General features: G+C 40.7%; 1 pseudogene; it reads left to right on the plus strand.

The window, feature by feature from the left end:
* Positions 1-913: 913 nt before the first annotated feature.
* On the plus strand, positions 914-4,474 carry LOC122148845 (annotated as a pseudogene).
* Positions 4,475-14,741: the final 10,267 nt, after the last annotated feature.

Genomic DNA, 14,741 nt, shown 5'->3' on the forward strand with positions numbered 1-14,741 from the left:
TTAATACAGTATGTCAGTAAACGCAAGTCCTAATGCATCATTTGTATTATCAACGTGAATGTTAAAATCAATTAGCGCTTTATCAACAGTAACCAATAGGTCTGAGAGGAAATCTGCAAATTCTTTTAGGAATTCTGTATACGGCCCTGGTGGTCTATACACAGTAGCCAGAGAAAGAGATACGATAGATTTCTTTTGCATATCTGACAGTGTAACATTAAGCAGAAGCATTTCGAATGATTTAAACCTGTATCCTGTTTTCTGGGTAACAATGATAATATCACTATATATTGTTGCAACACCTCCCCCATGACCAGTCTGACGGGGCTCATGCTTATAACAGTAGTTTGGTGGAGTAGACTCATTTAGACCAATATAACTCATTTGGTTTTAGCCAGGTTTCAGTTAAGCAGAGTACATCAAAACTATTATCTGTGATCATTTCATTTACAATAACTGCTTTGGGTGTGAGTGATCTAATGTTTATGAGCCCAAACTTTAAAAATAGTTTTTGTTCATTTATTTGACATTTTTCTGGTTTAATCACAATAAGATTTTTTTCTAGATCCTACATTAAATTTATATTTTGACCTCACTATTCGGGGAACAGACACAGTCTTAAAAGATTGGTCAGCACCAGTACCTCTATCATTTAAGCGGGTAGAACAAAATCCATCATAGCAGTTATTTGAGAATTGGCTTACTAGTCATATGGAGCGTAGAGTCCTGGAGATGTTGTCCGACAGGAGTTCTGCTCCGACTCTGCTGGGGTGCTGGTCATCAGTGCGAAAAAGCCTAGGACGCTCCCAGAAAAGATTCCAATTAACAAAGAGCAGTTTCTGTTCTTTACACCATGACAATAACCATTCATTTAAAGCAAAAAGTCTACTGAACCTTTTGTGTCCTCGTCGATATGTGGGGAGTGATCAGGTTCCTGAAGTCCCTCTTCAGTGTCTCTGTCTGCCGCAGCGTGGTGTTGTTAACCCCAGTGTGAAGCAGGTATCTGCACAGGTATCTGTGCAGAAACATCGAGGATAAGATCACCAGTGAAACAGTGAGTGTGCACTTTACCTTCGGCTAACGTAGCACGGACGTGTCGGACGATGGAGTCTCCAACGATCACAGCGTCGCGTTCCGTCTCACAGAGGGGAGCAAAGAAGCTCTGGGTGGAGATCTCGAAGACTGGAGGCGGCGGAGGGGGAGAGGTCGTTGCCCGGGGGCCTGGCTTGGGCGACGAGCTTAACAAATGCTTAACAAATGCTTGACAAATGCTTAACAACAAAACATCACAATCGTTTTTCAGTGACCTGATATTAATGGTTCCAATGCCATAACATATAGATTTTAGTGAATGTTAATAAGTATTAAATATAAACACAAACAGCATTCAACCAATTACAACAATCAGTATGCACTTGGGAGTGAAGGCTGGTCAGTGTGGTCTGATATAAACGACAAGCTACCGTAGCTCAGATTGCTCAGGAAGTTAATGCTGGTTCTGATGGAAAGGTATCAGAATACACAGTGCATCACAGTTTGTTGTGTATGGGGCTGCATAGCCGCAGACCAGTCAGGGTGCCCATGCAGACCCCTGTCCACAGCCGAAAGCGTCAAAAGTGGGCACGTGAACATCATTTCAACTGGATGACCCAACGGTAGCTGCACGGATCTCAGGCTGCCTGGTGGACATCTCGGCATGGATGAAAGAATATCACCTACAGCTCAATCTGGCAAAGACTGAGCTTCTTGTCTTCCCTGCCACTCCAACTCTACGATTATGTATGATTTCTCCTTCCAGCTAGGTTCTTCTACAATTTCCCCATCAACTTCGGTCAGAAATCTTGGTGTAAGCTTTGATGACCAGCTGACTTTCAAAGACCACAATGCAAAGACTGCATGATCTTGCAGGTTTGCATTGCACAACATCAGACAGATCAGGCCCTTTCTAACGGAGCATGCTGCACAACTTCTTGTCCAGGCCCTTGTCATTTCTAGGCTGGACTACTGCAATGCTTTTCTGGCTGGACTTCCATCAAGCACAATCAAACCTCTACAAATGATTCAGAATGCAGCGGCACGACTGGTCTTCAATGAGCCCAAAAGAGACCCATGTTACACCTCTCTTTATCTCCTTGCACTTGCTACTGGTTGCGGCTAGCATCAAGTTCAAGACACTGATTTTTGCATATAGAACAGCCACAGGCTCAGCTCTCACTACTACTTCCACTCACTACTACAAATCTACATTCCCTCCAGAAGTCTGAGATCCACTAGTGAGCAATGCCTCGTTGTACCATCGCAGAGAGGCGTAAAATCACTTCCCAGAACATTCTCATTCACCATTCCTGGCTGATGGAATGATCTTCCCACTCCTAACTGGAATGCGAAATCCCTGACAATATTAAAGTGACAGCTGAAAATTCATCTCTTTCGAAGCTACTTGACTTCATATAAAAAAAAAAAAGGCTTTCTCTTTATTTATTCCTTCTCTTTCTAGCTTGTACTTATTTGAACAATGTCTAAAACTTGGTATTACAAGCACTTTCTGTGTCTGTTTGCCTCTTTAAGAAAAATCGCTTTATGTATCCCCCAATTCTAAGTCGCTTTGGATAAAAGCGTCTGCAAAATGACTAAATGTAAATGTAAATGTAATGATGCTTTTCTTTCATACAAACACATTAAATTTTTTTTGTGTGTTTTTTTTATCAGCTGTTTGGACTCTCATTCTGACGGCACCCATTCAATGCAGATGATCCATTGGTGAGCAAGTGATTTTAATGCTAAATTTCTCCAAATCTGTTCCAATGAAGAAACAAATTCATATACAACTTGGATGGCCTGAGGGTGAGAAATTTAATTTAATTTATTAATTAATTTATTTTTAGCTAATTTTACCTTAAATTCCTTCAGAGGCATAATACAGTAAACACATTATGTATTTATGTTTCTGTATTTTTCATCTGTCTCCTCCCTCTTCCTGTTTGTCTTCTTTTTATCTGTAAAGAAGACACTTAATGATCATGTTCACAGGAGAAAAGGGTTTAGATAGAAGAAGAACAGCTGGAAGTGATGTCATTGAACCCATCACTTATTTTTTTGCCTACATGCTGAACATGCCCTATCACTCATACTCGGTCTCTGCTGGACACATTCACAAAATACTGTGCAGTGGTGTTTTTTCAAACACTGATTGTGCTAACTAGTTCTTTGAGCAAACTTTCACTGAGGTAAGAACACCCATATCAATTCATTATCCAGTCGTTAATTATTTATTTATTTTTTTACTATAATTTTCCAATGCAATTTATGCTGTGCGATGATTTTGTTGCATTTTTGTATTTTTTATAATACACATTTAATGAGGTTTTTCAAACATAAACTGTTAAATTGCCCATCTCTGCCTTTAATTGTCATGCCTCGTATGCGTTTTTCTTATTGGTATGTACTACTGCTTTCTGTTTTAACAAGAAAGGAGAACCACAACTAACTCTGATGCAAAGCAAGTTTCAGACAGGTATTTTGAAACAGACTCTGAGTAAAAGCTGGGTGGCTTCTTTCATGTGAGAGCCCAATATGTCTAGTTTAAGCTATATTTACAATAAATATAAATATTTAAACTATAATGTCAATTGTCCTTGAATAACATTTTAATTACCATAAATATACAAGGAAAAGGTCCTGGGTGAATAAAAGGAATAACTTGTAGATGCTCATATTCTTGTACTCATATTTACTCACTTCTTGTATTGTAGTTCTTGGGAATTATTTAAACATATTTTATAAATTACAGGTATCTTTTCATATGTACATGCATTTCCTGAGAATTGAACCGGTGACTTTGGCCTTGCTAATCATTTATTCTGTGAATTAGTTAAAATGCTTAATTTAAACAGAAATACTATATATAACTTTTGTCTCTCAGAATTGCCTCCAATACATCTCTTCCATTGCACTATACAGTGGACATTGATGCCATTATGGATAATATTACCATTGTCCTCTACACCATTACCATTATCTTCAGCATCACTGGGGACTATTTGGTCATCTGGGTGGCTGGCATGCGTCTGAAGCCCAACGTCACTAATATATGGCTGGTCAATCTCCCTGTAGCAGACCTGATCTTCTGCTTTACCCTTGTACCTTCACTCATCAAAAAACTTTTCTATGACCACTGGACTTTTGAAAACTTTTTTGCAAGTTCAGTGGTTTCTTCAAGTACGCCAACATGTTCTGCAGTGTTTTTCTTCTGGCTGTCATCAGTGTGGATCGAGTGCTCTGCATCTGGCGTCCAGTGTTAACCAGAGAACGACGGACGTTATGTGCTGCTCGTGTGGTCAGTGTGGGAGTTTGGATTGTGGCAGTGATCTTTAGTTCACCATACTATGTTTACCGGCAGGTCTACCCTGATGACAACAATTTGAGCAAGTGCTCAATGGAGGTCAGAACAACTTTGGAATTCTGTCTGAATTAAAAAATGAAACCAATATAGGTTTCCAATAATTATCAAAAAACAATATTCGCATAAATCATAATATTGGATTTAATAATAGGTTGAATAATTTAATTATATAAGTTATATTCATTGTAAGCAGACAAAACAGGAAAAATATGAATACGATTGCATTCACACACATTTTGGTTATTTATTGGATTTACAGCCGCATTCTATAACCGAACTTGCAGCAGTAAATTTTTAGGACTCAAAACCGTATTTTCGGTGAAGCCATGCTGTGTGAACGGAACGTACTGGACATCTAGTACTGAATGTCACATTATACAGTGCGTAAGAGCACTGTTGGGAGTTTTCATGTGTGGTTCCTTAGACTGAGATATAAACAAAGACTATAGAATACCCAAGACGTGTCACTCGTATAGTTTTGAATGGGGAAAAATGCAACGCTCAATATGGGCGCTCTATCAAAGGAAGCCCCACTTTCTGAATAAAAGAGCCAATCGCTAATCAGTAAAATCAGCAAGTCAGTGCAGCTGCTGTAAAGTCCCCATTGCTATAGAAACAGTCAGCTTTCTGAAACGTGGGCTAGTACTGTGCATGTGCACTGGCTGGTCCAGCTCAGAGTCCTGTATGTGGGCAGGTTTGTGACGGGTGAACTGCTAATATTTGATGTAACTGGTGGAATAATATTTATGTGTGTTCCCATTGACATGGTCCCTACACAGTGTTCATTTCCAGAGAAGGTAGAAATCTGTTGAAGTTTACCTATTTCAGAACATTCATTCATGGATTTGCGCTGCGCAATGTCATCACACGGGGACAAGTGTGACATCATATACCTTGGTAAATAAATACAATTTAAATTCACGTCTCACACACTTCAATGCATTTTGAATGGAACATATAATTGTGCTTCGAACTGGAATCATATAAATTAAATATCCTGTGATGTCCACTTCACAGGGCACTTAAGTTTGAATAGAACAAACGTCTGAAGCCATAAGAGAAACATACAAAATGTGTAGAGTAGGGGGGCGCGAGAACTGGAATTGAGAACTGCTGCCTTAAAGGGACTTTGATATAAACTGTCATCTGTAGTAGATCCAGTTACTGTCCTCCACCGGAGCTGTTCCTGTCAGTTTTGTGGTCTAAGCACGATTCAAATGCTCTGCTCTTTACAGAAGTATAGGAACTGCTGTCCAATAATTAAGGGTGTATTCACACCAGGAAAGTCCGCTAGTTCACTTGCTTTGGTCCAGACCAAATACAATGTTGATGTTTTTTGTTAAGTGCGGTTCGCTTTCACACTACGATTTTTTTTTTTGTTGGAGTAATTGTTGGGATTAGTACACGTGTGCCAAGGTCATCCATTCATTGGACAGAAATTCTCAAGCAGAGAAAAGCAGGAAGTTCAAAAACAGGCTAGTCATGTAGATTTTTCCGTAGTGCAACTGTTATCATTTTACTGATTTTCTGTTTTCAGCTACAAACACAATATGAAGACACTTATGAACATCATATGAGACAATGTCATCTATATGATGTTGTAACAAGGATTTTGCGAAGACGAAGAAGTGCTGCACGATGGTTCTGATGGAGAGAGCATGCTCCTATGTGCACCTACCATGACATACTGACAATGGTACTGCGCAGAAGATGGATTAGGTATAAAGAAAGTGAAACTTAAAAAAACAGTGTGCATAGGAAAGTGATTGCAGGCTTTCGCAAGTGTCAGCTAATTCATTTAAATTAAAGTGTCAGCTAATTAAATCAGCCTTCTCCAGTAGCTGTGATATGTAGGAATCTGCCCAAATGTCAATGAGGCAGCGTGTCTCTTTGGAGCTCCAGGTCAAACCACGACTCATTTTTCAATGGCTAAGTTAGCAAATGTAGCAAACACAACACTTTCCCATAAGGCAGCTCCATCTACAGGAGCCTGTTAACTCAAAAGGCGCAGTGCTTTCTGCTATTGGGTCGGATTGAGATTGGATCATATTCACACCTTAAACTAACCGTACCAGAGTTCGTTTTGGATGTTAGGCAACGCTTCAGACAAAGCATATCAGGGATTTATCGCAGAGCACTTATGGAAGAAGGCCACACTTTGTAGCCCCAGGAAGACACTGGGGAAGAAAGCTGTAATTCAATTCCAAAACCTGCAGGGATTGTTTGAGACAGACCGTAGGGCATGACTAATGTTTAAAAGAGTTTTATTGTAATGTAATTTTTGCTTTTTTTAGAAATACTACTCAATGGGTAATTTTTATGGGGAGGCCATGTGAAGTGTGATTTTTTTTCTTTTTTGACAATCATACTACCAGACTATCTCTAAAATAATCGAATTAAGAACTTTTTAATAGAAAACCTAAAAGAAAGCATTCAGTAATAGTAGTCTTCAAAATTAAGAACTTTTATTGCAAAGACCTAAAAATAATTATAAAATCAACATGTATGTTTGTGAGTAACTGATTCTTGCTTTTGATAAGTTTTAGATTTGGAAAGAGTGGTTTTCACAAGTCTGATTCTGTGACCCCTTAGTATTAACATGTAACCCAACGTTTAGCAGCTACTACATTTCCTTGCTCCAAAGCCAATAAACTGTGGTCGGGTTTCCTGAGAAAGTCTCTTGATTTAGTGTAGAGTAATTCACTTCATACTAAGAGCCATAGACCTTTGTTCCTCTTCTCTGATCAAGATGTCCTAAACTTTTTTTTTATTCTCTGGACTTAAAGTCCCTTTCAATGAAAGTCTGTTCACTCTGCGGCCATATTTGCAATGGCTCTGAGCAGATATTTCGGGCATGCATTTTTATTCTGTAATACTGTATCTCAGCATTAGGTGGCAGTACAGACTCTTTTTAAATGATTTAAAAAGATGAAACCACTTTCCAGTGTTGCCAACTTAGCAATTTTGTTGCTAAATTTAGCAACTTTTCAGTCTACCCTAGCAACTTTTTCTTCCCTAAAGCACATAGCAACAAATTTAGCAATTTAAAAAATGTGTTTGGCAACTTTTAGCAACTTTTTATAAGTGACTCAGAGAATAAAATGGCACACATTTTCCATCCAAATTACAGGAAAAGAGGAAACCACACATGCTTAGCAGTACACACATCACATGAATTGAGTTAGCTGCTATTTGCAATTGTTAAATTTAAAAATAATAATAATAGTAATTTAATAATTTGATAATTGAATTATTGTTCATTTAAGACACACTTTGTTAGTAGCTTGTACTTGTGATTGTTGATCAGTTAGTACACTGTAAGAAAAATGGAAAATCTTTCAGGACATTATCCATTATCCAATGACCATTGTAACCCTGTAACCCTTTTCAATGCACAATTTAAAATGGAGGTAAAAAACAATTATGGAAAATTCTTTCACATTAACATAGTAGATTGTGCCTTATTTTTACAGACTTTTACAGTGTAGCAGGGGCGTAGATTAAGTGGGGGACGTGCCCTCAGGTTAATTCCAGGGGGAGTAGATTACGCAGGGGACGTGCCCTCCCCCCACTTTTAATATCATGTAAATTCGTCCCCCACACATTTTCGGGCAAGTGTGTGTTAAACTCAAAGAGACAAGATAGTCTGCACATGACCTGATATTTTATTCGGACCCAGAATAAGGCAAGATGAACATCGATGAGCGCTAAATACTCATGCAGTGTGTGTTTCATTCATACTCGAAGCCGGAGGGCGCTCTCGCGCAGAAAGTTGAACCAGGAAATTCTTAATATGGACAAAAGCATCCTGCTATCATGAAAAATCTCGGTTATGTATGTAACTACGGTTCCCTGAATAGGGAACGAGATGCTGCGGTGACGTCACTCTATGGGAACACCTCTTGGTGTGACGAATGTCTGAAGCCCTGTACCATTTCCTATTCGCCAAATAGCACTTGACACCGCCTTACGCATGCATAATCATAGTATACCTGCATGCTGTGCACTATTTTGCTCAGTAGAGGTGTGCGATACCGCTAGATTTGGTATCGATCCAATACCAAGTAAATATAGGGCCAGTATCGCCGATACCAATACCGATACTTTTTAATAATTAAGGTGGATGCGTCTTCAACCTAAATCTAAATGAATTTTCATAACTTTTAATTTGTTTTTGTGATTTGCATTTTGGGTTATTAATCAGTACTACAAAAGCTTTTGTTCAGAAACAACTTTTGGTTACTTCTGTTTTATTTAAATAAATAAAGTTACAAAATGATTACTTCACAAATATAAAAAATGTAAAAACAAATTCTCTTTTCAAGTAGCATGTTAACAAAAAATGCTCCTCTTTCTCTCTGCTGCCATTCTCCGCCTCTGACTGACTGCTGTTAGAAATGCGCGGCTGAGCGGCGCGCGTGCCTGACTGCTGGTGGTAGTGCTAGTGGTGAGTCACGTGATGGTACAACACAGGAGAGGGGGAGGAGAGCAGTGTCGAGCACGAGCAGCACTCTTGAGAGCTTGCTCTGCTCTGTGACAGCAGCAGCATTTTGACAAACACGGCCAGGTCGCAAAAGAGAGAAACTGAAACTTAAGTATCGATCAATACCGATACCAACGTTGGTATCGATATTATCGATATTAGTATCGATCTGCCCACCTCTATTGCTCAGATTTAATGATACTAAGGAAACGCTATCAAGGTACGGAACAGCCCGAACCACAGCATCTCGTTCCCTATTCAGGGAACCATGGTTACATATGTAACCGAGATGTTCACTTTCATAGGTCATTTCAATGCTGCGGTGACGTCACTGTATGGGAACGCTATACCATCATGTCTGACGTACCATAGATAGCTGGGATCCAAGGAAAGCATCTGCTCAAGCGGAAGAACCCAGGAACCATGGGCCATCCTCAAATCCAGGCTGTAAAATTTGACAAAAGTGCTCTGTGATAACCATCCTGCCGCAGCACATATATCATCCATTTAGAAGATCCACTAAAGAAGGCTTGCGATGAAGCCACCGCCCTTGTGGAATGAGAAGTTTATTCAAGTGTGCTATTAGTATACTTCTTTTAAACTAAAAATAGGAAAGTATGCTTTTAGTTTATAATAATACAATGGACAGATCCCATGATGGAACTCGCGCAGGGCAGAAAGGCCGCAGCCGTCGTGAACCCTGCATAAATCGAGAGACCAGGGGATGACGGCCCACTGAAATGCCATCTATGTATGCGTGGTTAGCTGATATAGCTGCCAAGTATACTTTAAGAGTGGCTGGTGTTACTCCCTCTGAAAAACAGTCTTGAAGAAACTCCAATACTGGCCATCAGACAGTGGAACAAGTTGCCAATAGAGTTGACCACATGTGTAAATTTTAACACTTTTCACATCGGGCCAAAAAAATGGCTTCTTCTAAAACAAACATGTTTACATAATGTATTGTAATTGATGTGTATGTGAGAGTGTATTTGTAAATGAATGCTGAGGAATGAATGATTTAATGCTGTTTTGGGGGTAAATGTATTATTAATATGTGTATCTATTTGTCATTAGCCTGCCCAGGGACTACAGGTGGAAATTAACATAAGTGCTACAACCTGGTATAATGCATCTCTCCTTTCTAAGGTATATTCTACAGTGTCCCTGTTCAAAAAAAAAAAAAAAAAAAAAGCGACGGGGCAGTAAGCTGGATCCATATTACTAGGTCTACACCAGGTAGTAAACTGTTTCCATTTGAAGGCATATAAACGTCTCATAGAAACTGTCCTAGAATTAGTCTCTGTGGCCTCTGCTGAAAGACTGGGACATATTAACTCACTCCGCTCAAAGGCCACGCCCACAGCCTCCATGGATCTGGCCGTGGGTGCCAGATCATTCCCCATGGTTGCGACAGCAAGTCCTGTCTGAGGGGTATCTCACGGAGAGCCTGCTAACAGACTGATCAGTTCTGTTTTTTTTTTCAAACCATGGCTCAGTGGGCCACCATGGAGCTACCAACAATAGTTGTTCCACTCTGTCCAACTGTATTCTGGATAGCACCGCTGGAATTAGCCAAATTGGAGGAAAAGCATACAAACTGGTTCTGGGCCATTTGTGGGCTAAAGCAACCAGTCCCAGGGGTGATAGGGGAGCGATATGGGGAACCATAGTGGGCAATGCATAGTTGTGCTCGACACAAATAAGTCCACTTCTGCCTCTCCAAACACTCGCCATATATAGCTTGTTTGGGGGTGCAACCTCCATTCCCCTTCCTCCATGCTCTGCTTTAGAGCCTGGGGTCTGCAAGTGAGAGGGTTGCATAACCGCAGTCCGCCATGTCAGCAATGGTGGCGAAATCCGCAGCCACAGCGTTTGTGATGAGCGCTGAATAAGGCTGCTTCCAGGACCTTGAAACCTCCTGGTGGATGTCCGGGAAGAAGGGCAGCGGCTTACGGGCTGAGCAGGTGCACGACTAGTTAAGAAACGGTCGTCCAACTTAGCTAGAGATTGGGCCTGGGCCGCGTCCACTTCCCAATCCAACCTTAGTTTATCCACCGCGCGGGTAACCACATCCAACTGCTCACTGTAGGAAGGGGAGGTGCATTTCTCCTGTCCGCTCAGAGGGAGAGAACTGCATGTATCGGCCAGAACGTCCTCTGAGTCCGAAGCCATGGTGGACAAAACATCGTCGTCATACAGCCCGCAGCCGAAGGACATAACATTGCAGGCCTCCGGGGTGGGCCGTAGATCCATGTTTGTAAAGGAAAGGCCCAAAGTTTCTGCTGATTTATTGCACTCGAGTGGGGGAGAGCGAGTGAAGTGGAGAAAACTCCAGCGCAACACTGTCCTCATAGTCCAATTTTGACTAAATATCGTCGTCAACGAACCTTTATCATGTGACGAAAACGAGACGAGACGCAACGTAAATGCTGGTCATGTGACGATGACTATAATTAAATGTATAATGCCATATCGTTGACAAAATAAAAACTATGCTAAAATGTCTCTTCATTTTCGTTGACCAAAACGAGACGAAACGAAATGTTTTAATCTTATTTCATCTTATTTAGTCGTTACTATTATTATTTTGCAGTATTTCTGTTTCCTGTTTCTCACTGCGCAGACGCGACCGATGTAATTTCCTCAAGTCCCACTCGTGGCATTATTTATTTAGAAGATTACAACAAACAAAGTTGAGCGGGAATTATACTTTCGCATGGCTCCGCTGATTGCGAACGTACTTTCCCAACGGACGAAGCTTTTATGCTTGTCGCGTTCGCCGTTGTACTATTCTTTGAAACGACAGGGGAGCGACGAGGAGTAATTGTCCTCTAAAATCGTAGGGAATCACCGGTGAGAAGTCATTTGCCGGTATGGCCAGTACAAGTCTTGTGATGAATGAGTTGATGAATAAATAATATCTATATGTACAAACATAAAAAAATCTTAAACTATTGGCTGTATTACACATCAAACACAAGACAACTTTAAGCAAATAGTGTATAATTAATATCTAAAGAAATTCTAATTCTATTTTATACAATAAAAATAAAACTTACTTCAAATAAGAAGCCTTGGACAAACTATGCAAAAAATTTTTCCAAAAAAAGCATTTTCTGTCAAAAAGCACCTGATGGAGTTTGAACTTCACATTAAACTGCTTCTGTTTCACCCAAATGCCGACACAGACGTGCATGTTCAGCTAGAATCGCCCTGAACTCGTGCATGTTCGGATGCGGAGCTATGCAGAAAGTTACAAAAAATGCAGTGCACTCTGCCACGCAAATAGTTCGCGTGCACTCAAAGCGAACATCCAGCAACACTTCGATGACCCAAGCAAAATTGCAGATGCGTCGAGTATAAATCAGCCTTGATACTGAGAAAGGGTCTGATGGCCGGCCAGCCGAGGTTTGTCTTTGGGAGAAAAATTAGCAGATTATTATTATTATTATTTCGTTTTTTTATTGTTTTTATTTATTTTATTTAAATTTATGTGTGTGTACTTCTAACATGTTTGGTTGGTAAAATAAATGTTGTAAATTTAAATCAGAGAGTCTTCCGTGTCTGGAATGGATGTATTCTTGAGTCTATAAGGTAACAATAATATAATAAGATAACCTTGTTTAAAATGGGTTTGACTGAAAGAAAATTTTGGTTTCGTCTATACTTCTAGGTACTTGTACTATATTGACTGGGTTAAATAGAATTGAATTACTAAAAAGAGACTAAAATACCATTTTCATTGACTAAAACTAGACTAAAATGTCATCAGTTTCGTTGACTAAAACTAGACTAAAATGTCATCAGTTTTCGTTGACTAAAACTAGACTAAAATGTCATCAGTTTTCGTCGACTAAAGCTAGACTAGACTAAAAAGAGTATGAACGTGACTAAAACTAATAAAAACTAAAATGACAGCTTCACACAAAGATTAGACTAAGATTAAAATTAAAACAGGCTGCCAAAAACAACATTAGTCCAGGTCGCACATGTCGCCCAAGGCATCGCCTTGTGCAGCACCTCGGCAACTGCAGAAGCGTTATGGTGGGGGTTGGATGCGGGGGCGACCTTAGAGAAGATTTCTACTCTTGAGTGCAGAACTTTAGCCGCAGGCTATCACAGTGAGAACATGTAGAGAGGCCGCTAAGTGCCGCCTGCGGATGATGCAGGCCCAGGCACACAACGCACCTTTCATGAGTGTCCCCACCCCGTGATAAACCTGTTACACCGCTCCTTACGTTTCGGTGACTCATTGCGTCCACGAAGAGGAGTTGAACACTGCTCGTGTTGTTGAGAACGCGAGATGCTTTCCTAGGGCACAGAAAATTTGCTTTCCTGAAGGAAAAGAAATCTGAGCGAAATAGCGCGCGGCACGCAGGTATACTATGCTTATGCATGAGTAAGGCGGTGCCAAGCGCTATTTGGCCAATAGGATTGGCGGGATGGTACAGGGCTTCAGACATTCATCACACCAAGAGGTGTTCCCATACGGTGACATCACAGCAGCATTGAAGTGACCTATGAAAGGGAACCATTGTTTTCAAAGAAAAACAGAAACGCTTGGATACATGAAGACATTAAACATACGATTGGGACAATATATGGAGTTAATTGGTTAACAGATGTTCGGGAGCAGACAAACAAACAATCACCTGACTTCCTGAAACCTCCATATATATCGGGTCACCTTATACCATACTGCTAGTCTCGTTCTCTCGAAGGACAGATGGACTCGCCTGGCCTGGATGGCACTCTGTTCGATTTAATGTCACTGGCGACACTTGAGGATCACGTCTCATTGTCCCGATCGCAGTCTCTTTCCGAGCGGTTGCGTTCAGATTTCAGAATTAGAGACACGCATCCAAACTTTAATTGAGGACAGTAAGAATGTGAGGGCTCTAGATACGGCTTTGGATGCGTCTAGCTCAGGGAGTCCTGTACATTGTTCGGTTCCGGTAACAGGGCCTTTGCAGCAGGGCAACTGGGTGACTGTGAGGCGGCATAGTAGCGGGTCAAAACACCACTCTTCTGTTCCGATCAAAACATTAAACAGGTTCTCCCCACTCAGTGAAGCACCCACTGAGAAACCTTATGAAAGTGCTCTAGTTATTGGCGATTCTATTGTACGGAACGTGAATATAGAGACACCAGCCACCATAGTCCAATGTTTACCTGGAGCCAGAGCGCCTGACATCTTAGCATATTTAAAAGTGCTGGCTAATGCTAAACGTAAATACAGTAAGATTGTTATTCACGCCGGTGCTAATGATGTTCGACTTCGCCAGTCGGAGATCACTAAAAATAACATTAAAGAGGTGTGTGAATTTGCAAGCACATTGTCAGACACTGTAATATGCTCTGGTCCCCTCCCTGCTTACCGTGGTGATGAGATACATAGCAGATTGTCATCACTCAATGGCTGGATGTCTAAGTGGTGCCCTCAAAATAACATAGGTTTCATAGACAATTGGACAAGCTTTTGGGGCAGACCTGACCTGTTGAAAAGAGATGGTCTTCATCCCTCCTGGGGGGGTGCCGCTCTTCTTTCTAGAAATATGGCACATAGTCTTAGAGTTTGTACTTGACTAACTGGGGCCCAGGTCAGGAAGCAGACAGACTGGCTAAACCGACTATCTGCTAGCCGCCTCCAGTCACAGAAGTCAGTTAATTCTCAGCACATAGAGACTCTTTCACCTAGATATCACACCATAGAGACTGTGTCTGTTCCCCGGGCTAGAAAATGCAAAAAACGTCCAAACCAATTTAAAATCAACAATTTAATTGAGGTTCAACAAATAAAAAACAGATGCAATACGAATAAACAAATGATAAAGCTTGGCTTATTGAATATCA

The sequence above is a fragment of the Cyprinus carpio genome, chromosome A19 (genome assembly GCF_018340385.1).
Source record: "Cyprinus carpio isolate SPL01 chromosome A19, ASM1834038v1, whole genome shotgun sequence".
Classification (NCBI taxonomy): domain Eukaryota; kingdom Metazoa; phylum Chordata; class Actinopteri; order Cypriniformes; family Cyprinidae; genus Cyprinus; species Cyprinus carpio.